The sequence below is a fragment of the Carassius gibelio genome, chromosome B1, assembly GCF_023724105.1.
Source record: "Carassius gibelio isolate Cgi1373 ecotype wild population from Czech Republic chromosome B1, carGib1.2-hapl.c, whole genome shotgun sequence".
Classification (NCBI taxonomy): Eukaryota; Metazoa; Chordata; class Actinopteri; order Cypriniformes; family Cyprinidae; genus Carassius; species Carassius gibelio.
The window spans coordinates 9489532-9511885 of NC_068396.1; positions in this window are offsets into that span (position 1 = coordinate 9489532).

The window sequence follows — 22354 nt, forward strand, 5'->3', positions numbered from 1 at the left end:
CAATGTAAAATGTCTGCTACTTTTGATCAATTTGATGCATCCTAGCTGAAAGTCTACTTTTTTTTTCTTTTTCTTTTTTTCAGAAAAAGAATAATAATAATCTTACTGACCCAAAAACGTGAATGATACTGCATATATTTTGCTTTTTGTTTGTTTGTTTGTGTTTACTGGGAAACCAAGCTATGACCTTTGTTTTTCATCTACTCTTTGAGCTACAATTAGCATTTTTCATTGTCATTCTGAAAATATTCCACAAATTTCAATCATTCTCACCGCTAATAGTCTATTAACAGTGTTTAAATGCTGTTGAATTCGTTCATTATGATGGAGTGGTAACAGAGTGGTGATAGAGTGCGAGAAAAAACAGAAGCTATTAAAAAAACATCTGCTAAATCTTGCAAGTTCGATCACTACTCTGCTGGAGGAGAAAGGGGACTTTAGAAAAGGGAGAGAATGTAGCCTTTTCGGCCTTGTGTAAATAAGCTAAACAGTTCTAAATAAAAGGTATTCCAGAGGATTATCTGGATCAGGATGGGGCGATCATCGGGAATTACAGTTGCTTAAAAATAGAGAGAGACAGATAGGAAAAGAGAGAGAGTGAGTAAGCATGCAATCAAGTGAGAGAGACAGGGAGAGAAAGAGAATGAATGCATTAAGTTGATCTCTGTGGTTAAGTCGTTTGGCCGGGTTGTCCATTCCAGAGTAATGACAACGTGTTGCCATGGAAACGGGAGTTTGATTGCTTGGCTTAATCTTCTTTAATGTAGCTTAATGCTGTTTATGTCCCTCAGACTAAGAGCACACTGTGCAGTGTTTCTCATTAAGGCTGTCCCCAGCACACGCTCACGTCAATAATGTCACTGTTTACTGACCCGTCAGCCCAGCCCTGCTGCTAACACCAGACAGCTTTAAGTTCATCCATTCCTTTCTCTTGGTTTTGTGCCGTGACCTGCTGAGTAAGCAGGTACAATTCTAAATAAGATGTTTGAACTCGGCTTACAACTGGGAGAGCACCGTGTGCGAATGGGAAAGCGGCAAGATGTTCTCTGCCTTCCCTGCCCAGTCTCCACAGGACGACACGCTTCCTCTCCAGGCTGATTAATACAGAGCAGCAAACAGGAGGGACACGCTAGCACTGTAGATATACAAGTCATGCACAGAGGTTACAAAGAGTTTGAAGAAGCTATGGAAATGTGAAAGGAAAGGAAAGGAAAGGAAAGGAAAGGAAAGGAAAGGAAAGGAAAGGAAAGGAAAGGAAAGGAAAGGGGAAATTAAGTAATCTGCCTGAAAGGAAAGGGGATTTTAAAGAAAGGAGGTAAATCATAAGACAATTATTAGTTCTTTGTTCAAAAGAAATAAAGAGAAAATAGGAAAAGACTATGTGGCATACTGTATACGTGTGTGTGTGTGTGCGTGCATGTAGGTATGTTTGTCCGTGAAACCAAGCCTGTGTTCTACTGCACACAATTCATCACTCTGACAGAAAAAACATGTAAATTGAATTATTCAATTGAATTGTGCCACTGCAGCCCCTGTGGATCGTAAGTCTCCGTCCCACAGCTCACACCAGCAGGTCAGGTCAGCAAACACACTGAGACAAACAAACCTATGGGAGAAAAATGAACTGACACAGAGAGAGAGAGAGAGAGAGAGATCATAACAACTACACAGGATACTTACAGCCTCTATTAATAGCTCTCAGTTGACTAACATTCAGTAGTTTAACGGAAAACAACCCCATACTTGAAACACTGAAGATGCCCATTACTGCTGAAAGAGGGATGGGGAGTGAGTGAGAGAGAGAGAGAGAGAGAGAGAGAGAGAGAGAGAGGGAGGGAAAATAAATGAGAGGAAGTGTAGTGCACCACCAAATAGAGAGAGAGAGAGAGAGAGAGAGAGAGCAGAGAAGGAAAATAAATGATAGGAAGTATAGTGTACCACCAAAAGAGATAGAAAGAGAGAGAGATGGGAACAAGAAAGTAAGTCTAAGGAAGGGAACCAGGTACAGAGAGGAAGAGCTACAGGGTATTGAACGGGTTGAATCTAGGGATAGAAAGAAAATACTTCAGAAGGAGAGGAGAGGGAGAGGAAGAGGAAGAGGGAGAGAGAGAGAGAGAGAGAGAGAGAGAGAGAGAGAGAGAGAGAGAGAGAGAGAGAGAGAGAGAGAGAGAGAGAGAGAGAAGGGACATAATTAAAGCTGTGGATAGCTTTCACCCCTGGTGCGGCTGAAAGAGAAGGAGAGTGCATGTGTGTGTATGTCTGGTGCAAGCAGTAATAGCAGGGGATTTGGATCTGGTCCCTGTGGCCCTTTAACTCTTCCACTCTAAGAAGATTATTTCCCAAACTCAACTGCTCAAATAAGCAAATAAATCAATACATAATAGAATAGTAAAGCACTGCACTTATATAACTGGATACCTGTACAGCCCACAGACTGCCAGGAAGAACTACTTTCAATAAATAAATCAGACTGTATTAATATAGTGCTTTGTGCATTTTTAAATATTTATCTGCCTCAGAGTTGCCTTTTTTTTTTTTTTTTTTTTGCATGCACTTTTATATATACAGGAGACCGGGGCTGGCTGTCAAACAAGAAAGGCCTTACCTGTTTTATAAATATTTTTGTTTAATATTTTATTGGAAATTTTATTTATTTAATTTAAGGGCTGCACAATTAATCAAATTTCTAACAGCGATTACAATTATGGATGCCACAATTACGTAATTGTTCAAAGCGGCAATTAATCGTCAAAGTCCACTTATGCTTTTCTGCATGCTTATGATGCGTGTGTTTTTTTCTACATTTACTTAATTTTAGTTTAACATTATAATACCATTACAATTTTTACTTTTTTATAATTTAAAGAAGAAACCAATGCAGTGAATTGTTGCCATATGAGGGTTAATACTAAAAGCACTAAAGGTTTTCAGTTTGTGTTTTCAGCTCATTTTAATACAAAAATACACCATGCAGTTGCATCAAACAATGGTATAAACATCATTCAATGTAAATTGTGATAATCAAAATTAATAATCGCAATAACAATTTCAAGGGAATAATTGACAATTATGATTTTGGTCATAAAATTGCAGCCCTATTTATTTTAGATAAGTAAAAATAAGTATCAGTAGTAGCCTAGTAGTAGCAGTATCAATAAATTGATAAAAATGAGCTATGGTCTATCCTACTTTTGTAATAGTGTAATCTTAGCAATTCAATTACATTTAAATTGTAATAATAAGAAATTCAATCATTATTAAATTAAATTATATATATTAGGGATGTAATTCAATTAGGGGTAGGAGTTTACATGAATGTATTCCTGAGGGGGACTTACTGTCTTTAGAAAAGTTTAGATGGTACTTTTTCCTTTTCATCTTGCCTCTGTATAATACATATTAATGTTAATAAGTGCAGCGCTGCTTTGTTTACAGCAGAAACCAAAGAATCACTTTAAGCGCCACCTGCTATATATATATATATATATATATATATATATATATATATATATATATATATATATATATATATATATACATACATACATATATGTGTGTTTATATGTATCCATATGTTTTAATGTCATTCTTTCAATATTACTTGTTCAAATGTTAAATTGCTATATTGTTCCAATTTACACTGCTGTATATGTTCTATTTTTCTATGGGCCCTATCTTGCACCCAGCGCAATTGACTTTGTACACCGACGCATGTGTCATTCCTATTTTGCATCCGCGCCAAGCGCGCTTTTCCCCTCAACAGAAGCACGTCGCTAAACTAGTGAATGAACTTGCGCTCCCTGGGCGGTTCAGCGCAAAAAAGGAGGCGTGTTCCGGCGCAAACAATCCCTGGTGCTATTTTGCTGTTCCATTAAACAATTGCGCCACTGACCAGAAAAAAACTTAGTCTAAAGTCAGTGTCGCGTTGCGCGTAGTTCATTATGCTATTTTAAGGGCGCATGCTTGACCATAATGTATAGCGTGCACAACGCGCATACACTTTGCTCATGTAATCTACACAGATGCAACAGTTATTTTTGCAAATCATAAATTGTTACACTAAAAAAAATATTAACACATGAGGTGACGGAAATCATTGTGGTGTATTTTGGGTGGGTTTCTCCCATCCCCATACAACACAACTTCTCTGTCTTTCACTGCTCTTACAAGAACATCAGTCTCCTCGGCTGTGAACCGCTTCTGGCGTGCGCCTGGTAAATACGCCATAATAAAAGCAATCCATAATTGAACTTGCGCACCTGCTTTTAAAGGGAATGTTGGATGACGCTCTGATTGGTTTATTTCACGTTACGCCCAAACCACACCTATGAATAATGAAGCTACTCCAGACCAACCCATTTTAGATTTGCGCCGGGCGCAAGAGCCATTTATCCCGCCGGGAAAATAGCAACAGCGCCGAGACCCGCCCACAAAGTTACTTCCGCTTCGCGCTTTGACACTTGCGTTTCAGATCGTTTAAATAGGGCCCTACGTATACTTTGGCAGTGCAAAATATGATTTTGTCATGACAATAAAGCTAATTGAATTAAATTGAATTGAGTGAATCTGCGTCTCGTTCTGCTCGTCTGTTGTTTCTGTTTCATGAAGATATTTATGTATAGTTTCGAGTAAGTCAAACCATTCTGTTTTTGCTTCAAATCTCGAAATTATACAATCCAATTTAGATTAAAACTGCTTATGTTGCATGTATGCAGCATCTTTAGTGCAGATTAAAATGCAGTGGTTGCCTCTAATTTATATGGAAATAGCACAGGCAAAGCTTTATTTTGTTTATATGAAGAGATTTATTTTATTTAGCCGATGCTTTTATCCAGAGTGACTTACCAATGAGGACAATAGACTAGCGAAAACTATTTTGCTATATTAGTATCAGTATCAGTATTACTATAACATTATAATGTTATATTTCAATTCCACAAAGAAATGTGCAGCATTTTGTGAATCGAGTCATGAGTTGAGAGAATAGTCACATCCCTATGTATATCATAATGTAATATATATAAATTAACACACATGCATAGTTTAACTGAACCTATTTTTTTCTAATTTCATATTCACTGAACATTTTTAATGGTTGTTCATTTCAAAAGGTGTTAGCGTTTTGGGCAGTGGTTTTGTATCAGGCACTTTTGAACTAGAGCACCAACATACACAAAATAAACTTTATTTTGTTAAAAGAATAATGAAAGGAAGAAGCAGGATTTTAAAGAAATGTAATTGCATTTTGGCTTAAGACATTCTTTTGTGTAAAGTCTGCTAACAGCTGATTAACATAATGCCAGCCGCGGCGCAGGAATTCAGGTGGAAGGGCTAAACATTTTGACCTCATTTTGTTTATAATCAATCTGGAAACATTAGGGTAAATAAAATTTGCTAATCCTTCACACGTCCGTAAAGGCACGACTACTGATGCGTAAAAAGAGGCTTAGCGCTCGTCAATAGATTTAACAGCACTAAACATATTGAATTAAATGATAAAGAGTCTGAAAGTCAAGGGTAGCGTGCTCTCTCTTATGTATTAAGAGTTGTGTGAAGTGTTCCTCGGTGCAACGCTCTCAAAAGACGACTACACTTTGTGGACAAGCTCTTGTCGAGCAGACACTGCAACGCCTACAGTTTGCTAAAAGAACAAGAGAGTGTGCACTTCTGACAACTCTGACGCTACATGCTAAGCCTTTTTTCCTTGTTAGCAGGCCATGGTTATTGTAGTCTGTGGGCGTTATCATTGGTAGTCCACCGGCATTCGCGAGGGATGCAGATTCTGAGGCTAGGGCTCTTTTTGAGCCCTTTGAAAAGACAGAATGTTCAGATCAAAGCTGATTGGCTCAGGATGCACTGCGAACAGATGCTAATGTAACACACTTGAAAGAGAATTAGCATTACACAGGCTAGCGACAGCGAGAGAGGTCAGCCGGCAAAAACACCAGGCCCTTCTGGATGATCCCTTCTTAGATTCCTCCCTGTAGCTCAGACTCTTGTTACCACAGACGTCCACTGTGCATTCAGAGCCCAGAGCCAGGAAACAGCCACAAACGTGAAATGTAATGTTAAAAAAAGAAAGCCTTGTTAGGGGAATGCGCAAACTTAAAGTCAGCGGTGGTGTGCTGTCACATGGCAGCCAAGCCTTTGTTTGCTTGGAGAAGGCACAGTACAATTTATACTTACTTTAATACAATTACAATATAAAATTATGGTAACACTATTTTATGTTTTCCTTGTAACACATTACATGTTCTTACTATTATAATAACAATTAGTTATGCAAAATGACATGCAAGTAACCCTAATCCTAACCTAAAACATGTCGTTAATAAATATTATTTAGTACTTAAATGTATAATTAAACTGTGACAAGGACACCTTAAAATAAAGTTTAGCACCTTTGCAAACAACATTTGGCTATTTAATATATATTATTTTTCTTTCACATAGTAAAAATTGTCTTTATACATAGAAATCCACATTCTTTATTTCAACCTTTTTAAAAAATGTTAATACCTCAACTGAATGGTACAAACCTTGGGGACTCTCGTCTCAGTTGCTATGTGAAGACACAAACAAATAATGGACAAGATTAGAAAAGGTTTAAAAGTAAAAGAAAGAAAGAAAAGTAAATCTTTTATTGTCAGTAGTCCAAAATGACAGCCTTAAGAAATTAATGGGAAATACCAAAAATATATGAAAATGGAGCATAATACTTTTCATCTTTTACCAAAATTTATTTTATTTCATTTTTTTATTATTTAAAACAAAAAAAAAAGAAAAAGTGTGTATGTAATATTCTAAAAAACAAAAGTAAAATTATTATGGAATACAAATATAGTATAGTCATTTCCTACCACAACATCTTATTGTGGCAACAGCTTTTTCATGTGCCCTGTTCTTCATAAAATGTAAAAATCCAGTTTGACGGTCAGCACAGTGAATGCTGTTAAGCTTTAGAAACATCAAAACACACAAGCCGATAAACATTCTGCACACGCTTCATCAGACCAACGCTGCCTGTTTAAATAAGGTCAGGAGTGAACTGGTTCATTAGTAGACTTTGACATATTAACCTTCTGAACGGCCGACTGATTAGAGCACATATGAGCCGAGGTGAAAGGTCAGCAAAAGTTTAGGTAATTACCCGTCCTGGTAAATGTAATCATCGATGCCATCTTGCATCATCTTTCTGCGTCTAACAGGCATTAATAAACGATCCTTAAACAGGCAATAAACATAATTAGCTGATAGGAGAGAAGAGTCTATTGAAATGCCTGACTGACCTCTGACTCATTTGGTGAGTCAGTAATTGAATAAGTGGGTGAGTGAGTTATGAATAATTAAAGAATAGCAGCATTAATCAGCTGTCCATCACCGCCAATGAGTGATGCATTTAAAGAGGACAGTTGTGTCACTAAAGATAGAAAGATAAGTCACCATACGCCAACTGATGTACTTATTTTTATAAGATCCCTACTGACAGACTAACTCTCAAACTGACGTCCAGAGACTAAGGGCTCAAGAACTCGGGGTCAGTAGACGGTGCATGAAAAATATTTATAAAGTGTTTTTAGGGCATCTTAACTTAAGGTGTCAGATAAAAATATTAAGGGCCCTATCATACACCCGGTGCAATGCAACGCAAGGCATTTTTCAATGAGCAATTGTTTTTCTTTGTTATTTAAAGAGCGTACACATTGCTTATTAAACACAGGGATGCACAGCAGCACACAAACATGCCAAATATTACAAATTTAAGGATTGCAATGCATACAATTTTTTTTGTAGGCTAATTAAATATTATATATATATATATATACAAATATATACACATATATATATATATATATATATATATATATATATATATATACACACACATATATATATATATATATATATATATATATATATATATATATATATATATATATATACAGTATTGTTCAAAATAATAGCAGTACAATGTGACTAACCAGAATAATCAAGGTTTTTAGTATATTTTTTATTGCTACGTGGCAAACAAGTTACCAGTAGGTTCAGTAGATTGTCAGAAAACAAACAAGACCCAGCATTCATGATATGCACGCTCTTAAGGCTGTGCAGTTGGGCAATTAGTTGAAAGGGGTGTGTTCAAAAAAATAGCAGTGTCTACCTTTGACTGTACAAACTCAAAACTATTTTGTACAAACATTTTTTTTTTCTGGGATTTAGCAATCCTGTGAATCACTAAACTAATATTTAGTTGTATGACCACAGTTTTTTAAAACTGCTTGACATCTGTGTGGCATGGAGTCAACCAACTTGTGGCACCTCTCAGCTGTTATTCCACTCCATGATTCTTTAACAACATTCCACAATTAATTCACATTTCTTGGTTTTGCTTCAGAAACAGCATTTTTGATATCACCCCACAAGTTCTCAATTGGATTAAGGTCTGGAGATTGGGCTGGCCACTCCATAACATTAATTTTGTTGGTTTGGAACCAAGACTTTGCCCATTTACTAGTGTGTTTTGGGTCATTGTCTTGTTGAAACAACCATTTCAAGGGCATGTCCTCTTCAGCATAGGGCAACATGACCTCTTCAAGTATTTTAACATATGCAAACTGATCCATGATCCCTGGTATGCGATAAATAGGCCCAACACCATAGTAGGAGAAACATGCCCATATCATGATGCTTGCACCTCCATGCTTCACTGTCTTCACTGTGTACTGTGGCTTGAATTCAGAGTTTGGGGGTCGTCTCACAAACTGCCTGTGGCCCTTGGACCCAAAAAGAACAATTTTACTCTCATAAGTCCACAAAATGTTCCTCCATTTCTCTTTAGGCCAGTTGATGTGTTCTTTGGCAAATTGGAACCTCTTCTGCACATGCCTTTTTTTTAACAGAGGGACTTTGCGGGGGATTCTTGAAAATAGATTAGCTTCACACAGATGTCTTCTAACTGTCACAGTACTTACAGGTAACTCCAGACTGTCTTTGATCATCCTGGAGGTGATCATTGGCTGAGCCTTTGCCATTCTGGTTATTCTTCTATCCATTTTGATGGTTGTCTTCCGTTTTCTTCCACGTCTCTCTGGTTTTGCTCTCCATTTTAAGGCATTGGAGATCATTTTAGCTGAACAGCCTATCATTTTTTGCACCTCTTTATAGGTTTTCCCCTCTCTAATCAACTTTTTAATCAAAGTACGCTGTTCTTCTGAACAATGTCTTGAACGACCCATTTTCCTCAGCTTTCAAATGCATGTTCAACAAGTGTTGGCTTCATCCTTAAATAGGGGCCACCTGATTCACACCTGTTTCTTCACAAAATTGATGACCTCAGTGATTGAATGCCACACTGCTATTTTTTTGAACACACCCCTTTCAACTAATTCAACTAATTGCCCAATTGCACAGCCTTAAGAGCGTGCATATCATGAATGCTGGGTCTCATTTGTTTTCTGAGAATCTAATGAACCTACTGGTAACTTGTTTGCCACGTAGCAATAAAAAATATACTAAAAACCTTGATTAGATTCTGTTTAGTCACATTGTACTGCTATTATTTTGAACAATACTGTATATATATATATATACACATATATATATAAAATGAATAAATGTATTTTTTTTTCGGTTATATGGATACAGTATATCATTATGTCATTCATTATGTGATACGAAACTAAATATGAATTGAAATTTTATATGACATCTAACTGCTTTAATAAGATAAATAAAAATAAACTTCCAACTAACAAATCAACAAAATTTACCAAATAGCATGTAATTTAAAATAATGACAATATAGTAGTACATTATTTACCTTTGAAACAGTTATAATATCTTGCTTATTGTTTTTTTTTTTTTTTTTATTTCTATCCATGCATAAAATGCATGATTTAACATTGTAAAAGGGAATCAAAATGTAATTAAAATATTCATAAATAAATGAGAACCTGGGAGCACTTGTATTTTCATGACATGAAACTTAAACAGATCATTTATCTCTCTCTCTCTCTCTCTCTCTCTATATATATATTTATATTAAACTATAGTTTGGCAGAGACAAAGGCATATTTCATAAATTACAATGTACTGCAAAGCTATTACACTATTTCCAAGAAGAAAAAGAAGAGGAGGAAGAATTAAAAAAAGTAAAACATTGGCCTATTTTACTTCTAGACTTCATCTCTGCAATTATGACTACTACATTAACAAAGACTAAAAATAAAGCATAAAAAGATATAAAGTGTTAGCAAAGGATATTAGAGTTATCTTGTGTGCCAAATGAGTTTTTACTACACTTTCTTCCTCCTTCTTCTTATCCCTTTATTTCTAGTCTGGCAACTCCAGTTGTCAACTCTTTTATAAGTGCACAGATATAAAGGTTATAAAGGATGTGATAGTTCATGACAGCGCTGACCTAAGAAATTGTAATCTTGTGGGCATTTATTAAGTTTCCAAAAAAGCACAACAAGAATTTCAGCCTCAGTTGAGGTCCTTTGGGCTTGAAAATCCCTGTAATCATGCACTGAAGCTGGACTAAGTAACAAATTATCAGCATTGTTAAACAGTCATGATTTAAAGACTGCAATTTGCAATGTTTATGGGAAATCAAGCCCTATTCAATGTATGTTTTCAGCTATACATTTTTAAAGGGTGACCAAAATGTTGAACCATTGGATGTGACAAAGCGGATGCGATTAAGTATACAAATTTTTCTTTTACAGAAGTTTAAAAGATACTTATATACAGACATCATGCAGAAAATGGAACATGATCCTTTAATGCTCTCTTCTCTGCAACTATTAGAAAAATATGAATAAAACAGTACCATTTTCTTTACTCACTTTTTTTTTTTTTTTTAAACAGGACTTCTCAAATGCTGATTAAGCCATTTAGCGGCATATGCCTAAAGTAGTATTTTATTTGTCTGCCATTATTGCTTCTGGGCCTCGTCCTGCCTTTGAAGAGTGTTTATGTAAGAGAAAAAAAGAAAGAATGAAAGAAAAGGAAAATGTGCAGAGAAAAATATGCCTGTTTCTTCCTTTGAGGGTATAAATAAGCTTTGATTCACATAAAGGCTTTATCACATTTTCTTCCATTTACTAGAGCTTTGAAAACATAAATTACATCAAACTGTTGCATGCTAACAAGTTCTGTGCTTCTATCCATACAAAACAGAATGTGTCTGAAAAAATGTTCTGTTTTGGTGGTTTTTCTATTGACATAAAAGCACTTTTTTTTTTTTTTTACATTTTATTTTATAGCGTCTCAATCATGCGCCATTAAATAAAATCCTAGATGAAGAATATAAAGTGACAACTAGATTTACTTTTTTTGTATTTCTTTCTGAATTGCTTCAAAATTTGTGGACTGACAGTAATTTCAAGTTTGAATTTAAAGAAAGCAGGCGTAATATCACAAATTCACAAGCTCAGAAGAGTTTGATGCATAAAAACTTCAACTTTAATGGCAAACAAGAAGCTGTTTGGTAAAAACGACTCAATAAAACACAATATGATGGATTAACTAGTGCATTAAGTTAAAGTTACTCTCTCAGCACAACTCTGCTGTCATATGTAATGTTCAAACTGTGGAAACAATGATGCAAACACATCACAATATTAAACTGTCTAAATCAGCTCTTTCTAGAATAATAATATCTATGATAGTTTGGAGGGGTATTTTTATATTTCTGTATTTTTGGCAAGTCTTATCTAAACACCTGCTACACAGCAAGACCATGCCCTTCGGGCGAAAGCATTGCAAGGTCTTGCATCACATGTGAAATCTGGGTGGCTTTGAAGTTGGGGTTGCCACTCCTTTCCTCGCCCAGCCTGAGCTCCTCGAAGAATCCAGGCTGAAAGCGGTCAGATACCATTAAAAAAAGGCCTCTCTAAGTAGAACATCTAAGAGCTCTTGTAAAAAGAGATTTTGAGATGTAGTAGTTTCTTAAAACATTTCTTAAGCGATTAGAAAGGCCTTATGGCATGGAAAAAGGCATTATGTTATTCTTGTAAGCCTTTTATTTATATTCTTTTTTCTGCACAAATGTGTTCAAAGGAGGCTTTAATGTGTTAAAGCACATAGCTCATGTGAAAATGAAAACACATTTATTCATCTTCAAGTCAAACATGTGTTTCCCTTCTTTCCTGGAACACAAAAGTAGTTTAACAGAATACAGTCAACAACAACAAAGACATATTTATACAGTATATTCTAACACTTTAAATTCCACTAATGCTTACAAATTCATGTTTTTACAACAGTAAAACTATTTCCATGTCATTTTAATGTTATATAGTTTCATGTTTATCAGAATAAATCTTGTTTCACTGAAACTCAGCTGGTGCCATCTTGTGCTTAAGGTATTGACTATATTAAGTGAAAAATAAAACAGGTTGACTACAGTATTAATAGAAGGCCTACGGTAATATTGTTAAAGTGTTTGTGCTGTTGCTAAAATGATTGTTTTGCTCTCTGTAATGGATAATAAACAGGTAACATTTAAAACGGTTTCTTCGTAAAATCAATATTTCATGTTCCTGTCATTATTTATATAGTGAAAAGCTGTGTAACAAGAGATCCTTGATTGTAGATTATCCCTTAAATGTCTGTCTTGTTTGAATTTGTTCAATTGTCTGGGTTTCTTGTTTAATTGTGATAAGTATCTGTGTAATAAGCATAATAAACTTTGTGTCTAGGTTAATTTTGCATTCATAGCCCTTTGGATTAGGGGTGCATGATAAATATCGGCCGATGATTAATGCACATCTGTTACTACATGGAGCCATTGTTAACTGACAAGCTGCGCAAATCTTTACGTTAACAACTGCTCCGTGTAGTAACAGCTGCTCTATGTGAAATAACGCACCTGATGGCATTTACCGCTAATTACTTTACTGTCCGCTTTACTGACTAGATGCGCATTAATCATCGGCCGATATTTATCGTGCACCCCGACTTTGGATGTACATTGTCGTACATTTGTGGAATTGTACATCCAATATTGATAGCTTTCAGTCACGTGGCCTAAAGGGAAAAACATCAATAGAACTGCAGTGCAAGCCTATCGATTTTTAGATATTTAGAATATTTAGATCACCTCTCAAAAGTATAAAACAAAGGTATGTGGACAAAATGCAAGTTTTGGCCATTTGAAATCCACCCACGTCAATATTTTAATTATTAAACTGTGCGACATACGTCATAAAAGCACTTAAAGCACCTTAATTTATTTAAAACAGTAATATTAAAAGATCAAATTCAGTAATCACTATATTAAATATGTATAATGTAATAGATAACATTAAAAACTATTTTTTTTTTCATGTAATTCATATTCAGTAATGGACATACTATTTGTAACTATAGCACTACTCGTAACCAATCATGTTCCAAATTTGAATACGCGCATATGTGATTTGGTCTGGTCATCCCACTTGCAAAATTTTTGGAGCCTGACAGCGCCTGGTAATTTTTTTATGTTCCTTGTATGGAAAAGAGCACTGAGAACATTCTCCTAAATATCCACTTTTATGTTCTGTCCAAAAAACGACAGTATTTTTTTGTTTTGGGTGGAATATCGCTTTAAAACCTAGTAGAGTTCAATTGGCAGCTTTACAACTGCCTACTTCGGGGAAACTTTCCTCATTGTCACCATCCCCTTCTCTCTTTCTCTTTTGGTCTGTCTCTGGGCTTGTGCACTTGCTTTTGGCAGGGTGCGTTATCATGTGCAAATTCTGTCAGTCTCTGAAGAAGCTCGCTAATGCAACGAGCTGGCACACAGGCATGCAGAACAGAGACGCATGCCCTTTCTCCCCCTCCATTTCTTCTCCATCTTACCCTCTTCCATCCCTCACTAGCTCCATTAATCCAATCTTTCCCTACGCTCTTTAGCATTAACATTTTTCTCTCCCATGTTTTTCAAGCCGTGCTGTTTAAACAATTCACTCCTCTGACATTTGGATTAACTCAAACAAGAATTTATCACCTTGCTCTCCCTGGAACTGAATCAGATGCACACTCTCTGCTAAATACAGACCATAAACACACACACACAATGCAGGTCGAGTCATTCAGTGTGCATGTATAACTCATCAGCTCACAGATACGCACAACTCTGCTTCCTGACTGAAACGCACACACAGGCTCACACATACGCAGTGACAGACTCTCTGATGGAGATTGGGGTGTGTTGTCCTTGAGGCTGCTCTCTGGGTGAGTTAAACTGAAATGGGTCTTAAAAAGTAGCTGAGTAAGCAGAACTCAGCCACACACACACACACAGATAGAGCAACACATAGCCAGTCAGTATATATCAGTGCAATAAACAAGATAAAAATAAGTCTACTTGCCCATAACTTGGTTTCATCAGAATATCAAACACATTGTAGTCTACACTTAATTCTACATACAGCATACTTTAGGTCTATTGAAACATGTTTCTCACCACAGACTCAAATGCAATTTCTGTTGCAATTATTGGCTTCTATAAAATATCGTTCAATAGTTTGAGGTCAGTAATAATTTAAAATGTTTTTGGAAAGTCTTTTAAACTCACAGACGCTGCATTTATTTGAACAAACACAGTCATCATTCCAGTAATACTGAGAAAAATGAATACAATTTTTCTTTTTTAAATGTCATTTATTTGTGATTGGCAAATTTTTAGCAGTCATTACTTTAGCCTTCAGTGTCACATTGCCCTTCAGAAATAATTCAAAATATGATGAAATATCAATTCAAACTGTTTGGATGCTCAAGAATGATTTCTGATTATTATCAGTGTTGAAAAAACTTGAGTTGCTTAATATGTTTGTGGAAACTTTGTGGAAAGAAAGCTTCCGTAACATTACAGAATGTAACAGACTATTTTTAACACATTTCTGCTACTGTAAATAAAAGTAAAACAAATGAATGAAAAAATTTAAATCTTATCTACCCTAAACTTTTGAACAGTAACCCAGATATATATATATATATATATATATATATATATATATATATATAGAGAGAGAGAGAGAGAGAGAGAGAGAGAGAGAGAGAGAGAGAGAGAGAGAGCTGGAATGAGTTACAGGGATAAAAATTTAGACAAATGTAAAAAAAAAATTGGAAATTGAATATAAATTAAAGGGATACTCCACCCCAAAATTAAAATTAATAACTTACTTCTATGTCATTACAAAACTGTAAAAGCTTAGTTTGTCTTTGGAACACAATTTAAGATATTTTTGATGAAAACCAGGAGGTTTGTGACTGTCCCATTGACTGCCAAGTAAGTTACACTGTCAAAGTCCAGAAAAGTATGAAAGACGGCGTCAGAATAGTCCATCTGCCATCAGTGGTTCAACCGTAACGTTATTAAGTGATGAGAATACTGTTTGTAAGCGAAGAAAACAAAACAAAAAAACTAAATAATGACTTATGATGAAAAAATCCTTTGTCAACAGTCTCCTCTGTCTCTCTACATCACACACAACTATGTATTGAGAAACTAAGTATTAAACCTCATCATCTGTGCAATTTGTTTGTTCACTATGAATAATATTTGCAGAACATAAAAAATCCAATAGACTTATATTGAAGGAATGATCCTAATAATAAACTATGGGGAAAAAAATAATATTTTAGAGATTTGAGGGTGGACTCTTTGACTTTGGGCTAATACGCAACTACACAGCTACACAGAACAAACAACTTTTTGTTCACTCTACAGATACTCTTCCAAATAAGATCGCCATTTACTGACAGAAGGTCTATTACTGTAGACATCTTGTTTGTATCACATATTCTTTAACTCACTGCAACAGCGAGCTCCATTTGTGCAGAAACATCGGCATCTGCTAAGATCCTGGTATCCAAATGTGACTGGACGAGAGGAGATGCTGTCAGTGAACTGTCACTGCCACACATGAAGTCCCTTTTTTTTCTTCTTTGTAACATAATCTGAAAGAAGGTGAGGAAGTTAGAGCTCGGATTTGTTTTAAATTGTGCAGAGATTGCACTCAGTATGAAGTTAGCATTGGATAGCCAAGGCTCTAATGGATGTATATACAGTACAGCAACACTTAGCTGCCAATCATTTTCCTTTTGATTGACAGGTGAAGAGTTCTTACAGTGATGTTAATGCACCATAGAGGAGCACTGTCAGATTGACACAGTGGAGTGTGAGACGTGGCTCACTATTTTTACAGCATGTCAAGGCACGAGTTATGGTTTAGGAACTGTTTTTATAACTGACATTCACCTAGACTGTGGAATATCTGATCCCAGATAATCACTCCTACTCACATGACAGTCATCATGCATAAGAAAACAATCCCGATGACGAATAAAAATGAGAATTTTAGTTAAATTCGACTCATTCAATGCATCCACACAGCTATGGCCAAAGGCAGAAATATAATGTAAGAAAGCACTGTGCTGTTTTTTAATTAATACTTAATTAGCACAACTTTAATGAGTTTACATGCACAATCACATTAACAAGTTTAATATAAAGTCAATTAACCTGAATTATCAACAGTTAAAAGATCCAGAATAAACACATGAAGTCATATTTTATTTGTAATTTTATGAAGCAATGTAGGAAATACAACAAAAAATATAAGGATTAATATAGGATTATTATTCACTATAATTATTTTTAAACATAATAAATGATCATTAGGATTAACATAAAATTTTATTATAGAACTATATTAAATATAATACAATATAATAATATTAGATACAATTAGTACAACTTCATTTTAATATAAATTAAATGAGTAAAATATATTATAATATAATTAGAATTAATCTGAAGTTACATTTATACAACTACATAAAGATATTAACCCCTTAACTGTCACCCCGTCCCGAATCTAATCTTGACAAACTATATATCGTTGGAAAGTTCTAAGACTCCCAAATATATATTTTACCAATGTTTTTCTTTAAAAATGATGTAAGAAAAGAAATAGATTAATTTATGGCAAGAGTGCATCCTCAAAAATCTTTTTTTTTTTGACCGCTGTTTAAAAAAATTACTTCTTCATTGACTTTTTCTCTATCCCATTTTAGAAATCATCAGAATTTATATATCAACCGAAAACTTAAAATCTTGTAGTTTTGTTTGTGTCAATGAGGACTTAGAGTTGATAGCAGTACCATGGGATCTGCCAAATCCATCTGTTCCTCGCATTTCACAGAGGAAGCACTTAAAACATTACTGCAGATAAACACACTAGCATGCAGAGTATGGATAGCAGACGTAGCGCTCTCTGCTTCGAATGGCACCCTGATGTTCAGAATCATTTCAGTGTGTTTGTTGAATCACATGTGGGTTCCTCTGCTGGGTTATGCAGTACACAATCCAGACTGGGGGGCAAAAATATTGTACAGTGTGAAAATTTATATCAGGGGTGGCGAACGTCGTTCCTGGAGAGCCTTTTGGCTTCAACCCGAACCAAACACACCTTAACAAGCTAATCAAGGTCTGAAGGGTCACTAGGAAGCTACAGACAGGTGAGTTTTAGTTAGGGCTGGAGCTGAACTCTGCAGGGCTGTGGCTCTCCAGGACTGAAGTTCACCACCCCTGGTTTATAGAAAGCACATCATATCCAGCAACAGTTCCCACAAATATTTAACTTGTCTAAAACTGCTTTTTATTAGGATGACAGCCAAGTGCCACCACCAAGCATTAATTATATTATTCATTGAAAATGGTATCAGCAGATTTTAAAACGGACACAAATACCTACAACATATGATGGTGATATTCTCAAAATGGCCAAAACATTGGCAAATGAATCAAACTGAACAACAACGACAATAATAATAAAAACTTAATGAAAATGTATACATAAAATCAACTGGACTATTAATAAAAAAAGGGGGGGGGGGGGGTGAATGGTTAGCCTTCATATTTACTTTAAACACAGTGGGCCCTATTTTAACGATCTGAAACGCAAGTGTCAAAGCGCGAAGCGCAAGTAACTTTGTGGGCGGGTCTAGGCGCTGTTGCTATTTTCCCGGCGGGATAAATGGCTCTTGCGCCCGGCGCAAATCTAAAATGAGTTGGTCTGAAGTAGCTTCATTATTCATAGGTGTGGTTTGGGCGTAACATGAAATAAACCAATCAGAGCGTCATCCAACATTCCCTTTAAAAGCAGGTGCGCAAGTACCATTATGGATTGCTATTATTATGGAGTATTTACCAGGCGCACGCCAGGAGCGGTTCACAGCCGAGGAGACTGATGTTCTTGTAAGAGCAGTGAAAGACAGAGAAGTTGTGTTGTATGGGGATGGGAGAATAATTAGCCTGAATAATTTGTGAGCTAGTTTTATGCCTATTTTTTTCACATCTTCGTGGCACACCACAATGATTTCCGTCATCTCATGTGTTAATATTTTTTTAGTGTAACAATTTATGATTTGCAAAAATAACTGTTGCATCTGTGTAGATTACATGAGCAAAGTGTATGCGCGTTGTGCACGCTATACATTATGGTCAAGCATGCGCCCTTAAAATAGCATAATGAACAACGCGCAACGCGCCACTGACTTTAGACTAGGTTTTTTCTGGTCAGTGGCGCAATTGTTTAATGGAACAACAAAATAGCACCAGGGATCGTTTGCGCCGGAACACGCCTCCTTTTTTGCGCTGAACCGCCCAGGGAGCGCAAGTTCATTCACTAGTTTAGCGACGTGCTTCTGTGGAGGGAAAAGCGCGCTTTGCGCGGGTGCAAAATAGGAATGACACATGCGTCGGTGTACAAAGTCAATTGCGCTGGGTGCAAGATAGGGCCCAGTATGTCTTTGAGATATTTAACTCAAAAAAATGAGTTAACTGGTCATATTTCAAGATGAGGTCATTTAAGGGATGCATGATATGAGCAAAATCATGATATGAGTAATTTAATTTCACTGTAACAATGTGTGAATTAAACTGTGCATCACAATATAGTTATTTTTGCTTAAATGAGGTCTTCATTACATCAAAATTGCTGATACCATAGAAAGGTCATAATTACAGAAGAACAAATAATAAAAAGATAATTTCTACATACACTGTAGAATGTAAATATATGATGTATCAAATTTAATGGATAAGTAAATTAAATGTATTTCTTCTCATCAAAGTTACAAAAGTGATTTAGTCAAGAGCAGTGAGAGATTTTCTCTCTTTTGTTGTTTGAATGAAAGACAGACAGCAGGAACATTGGACTACTGTCAATTCAAGAGCTGCTCGGTTCCAATATACAGCACTGTTACACGTGTGTTTCCATTCTCAGCTGTTTGCTTTCATTTAAGACCTACTGTGTTTAAGAGGTTAATTGCAAAGACGGGCATTCTGACAGATACAAGTGTGTGTATTTAACAATTCAACTTCTAAGTGGCAAAATAACTCAATACTTCCATTCTCTCAGACAGTGCTCAGACAACTCATGCATAGCAAAATGAGTTCTCTTTCGCTGCTGAATGCATTTCATTGCTTAAGATCAAAGAAATACGTTTTCTTGACAACGTAACACAACAAAGTCGCGTGAGCATGTTGTGATAGTATGGATAGTCCAAAATCTCTACCAGTTAATCGTTTCTACCAGTAGATCGCCTAAACTTAGACCATATCATCCCATTACCACTCATCCCTTGTGCATCTCTTATAAATGAAAGCTTTTCTCAAAGCTGCTTCCCAGCGTAAGCATGAACATAAACAGAGTGATTTGCATGCGTCTTGTATTATGCATGAGGGCAAACATGCATGAAATGCGTCATAAATGTGCAAAATTCATGTGCAACCAGTCCTCATGCAAAATGCACCAGAAATTGTGTGAACTTCTTGTAGCAGCCAGTTCTATGCAATTATGTGTGAAACTTCTGTGTGTGTGTGTGTGTGTGCTGTCTGCAGGGAACAGGTTTGATAGACTCATAATTAAGTCTGTATTCGAGTGTATGAGAAGTGTGTTTAAAGAGTGTCTCGCCTTTGTGTGTGTAATGACACCCATGGGACGCATTAGGAAACTTCACATCAGGGACTTCAAACACATGTCTTTCTCTCCCACACACACACACTTTTTTTTTTTCTCTACGTTTCTAACCTTGACACTTCTCCAAATGCACAAGGACACGGACAGTGTCCTTCTGTAGATGGACGCTCACCACAGTATAATAAGACACATATATGCATACACACACACACACTACAACAGCATGCTGTCAATACCAGCATTTTGAAAAACAGAATGTTGCTATGGTTACACAGCAGGATATATTTTTTTATTCAATTTGCACTTTTTATTTTTTATTGCATTTTCTATTAGATCTAATTTAAGATGTCCCTCTCCTGTGCGCTTTTTCTCTGGGTGCTTTTCAAATGCAATAGTCCCATTACTAGCTCATTTTAGAAGCCCGACGTGATTCTTCTGATGTCCGCATTCAGTTTTACTGAAGAAAATCATAGCGTACTGAATCATTCTGACAGAGACGAAATCTTTGATTCCTGCTGTGCGAGGGGTCTCTAGTGATGAATGGCTTTAGATCAGAGCTAATTGATCCACATCTGAAATACACTGAGTACTCTCTACTTCTGTTTAAATTAGCTTTAAAATCATTTACTTAATTTTAGGTCTTGTGTAAGCTCCATTTCACTATCTTAACTCCATAGAACAGATAAAATGCAAAAGGACAAGCAGTAATTAATTGAAAATATTTATATTACTGATAAAATGCTCAAAGTACATATTTTTTAAAATCTTTTTTTTTCTTTCTTTTTCTCAGTAACACAAGATTTCAGAATACAAACTGAACAATGTTTAAATTAACATCTCAACAATTTGTAAAAAAAAAAAAAAAAACAGGCAGACAAATTAATGTAATTTATACATTCTAAATAAAAGACACATGTGCAGTGTCTTATGATTATTCTTTTTTGAAGAACAAAAATATTTGTAAAATACACAGAAGAAAAACCACTGTTCTAAAAGGGAGACAATACTATAAAATGTAATTTCACTGTTATTCATAAAAAAAAATAAAAAAATAAATCTTCAGATTTTCTATTCGAAAGACCCAGTGCCAGTTCATGCACTTCAGTTTTTGTGCTCCTTTCATATGCTTGTGAACATAAAAAAGAAGTATTTTCAGCTTTTGCGGCATACCAGAGTTCAAACAGCAGACCTAAACGAACCAACAGAAAACCCAGACATCACAGACTGACCTCTTAGCTCATTGCACAAAATACAAACATCAAAGCTGCACGTTTCTCAAATTAATTAATAACTGTTATTTATTTAAGGTTTTTTATTAACTGCATAACATAATATCCTCTTGCAAATATTCCAAAACAATTATAAATAAATAAATACAATTTGCACAAACATCTGAAGGACATCTGTGAAAATAAAGCCTAAAGCATACCAGAGAAGTTAGAGGTAAACTAAAACAATGGACACAAGGGTACAAAACAAATGACTAAGTATTTGAAAGTCCCAGTGGGAGCCATCCAGACAGTTCTTAGAAAAGGTTGAGCTGTTTAGCTGAGAACAGAGTTAAAGTGCAGCAATCAGCCATGGTGTTTACGGCTGGATGGCACAAAAGAAGCAATTACTCAAAAAGAACTGGGCAAAAGTCTGTATATCAGGGGCTGGCAGGTTTTTGACATGAAATGCCATTTCTTTATATATATAAAATGACTTGATGGTAAAAATACCTCTGCACACACCTCAAAAAGCGTTGTGGTTCCATTATGCTTTCATCAGCAGTGTCTGGGAATCTTGTGAAAACAGTAGAAAGATGGAGCACAAATATAGCTTGTCAGTGGGCTATTGGAGTTGCTCAAGAATAAAAAGCAGAAAGTCTTGTGACTCATAGACAGATGCCTTATTAGCAACTGTCTGCCATATTGGAATGGTCAAACCTGGTCTGTAAGAGTAAGTTGACTTTCTGCAACTAGTTATATGCATGTAAGGATATCTGTATCTGCAATAGCCTTCAGCAGATGATTTTGCTAAACTAACATCACAACAAGACAAACCTGTGAAAGGTTATCTTTATATCTTGGTGGTTTTTACAGCCAGAGGCCGTGCGACATTGTGGAATCATGGAAATCAATATGAGTATGCAATGTGCATACTATCCATCCTAAATTCTATGTGATATTAATAATTTTTAATACTATTTAGGGCAGAGAGGTTGGATGCTATACACTTTGGGATGCAGGGATTGGTTTTTACTGCAAGTGACGACATGTTCCAAGATGGTGGATGCTTCAACATTTCTGTCATCTATGAATACATACCTACCCAGTGACCCAACCAAATCCACGATTTCAATCCAAATGGGAATCTGTGGCACTGTTTGAAAGTTA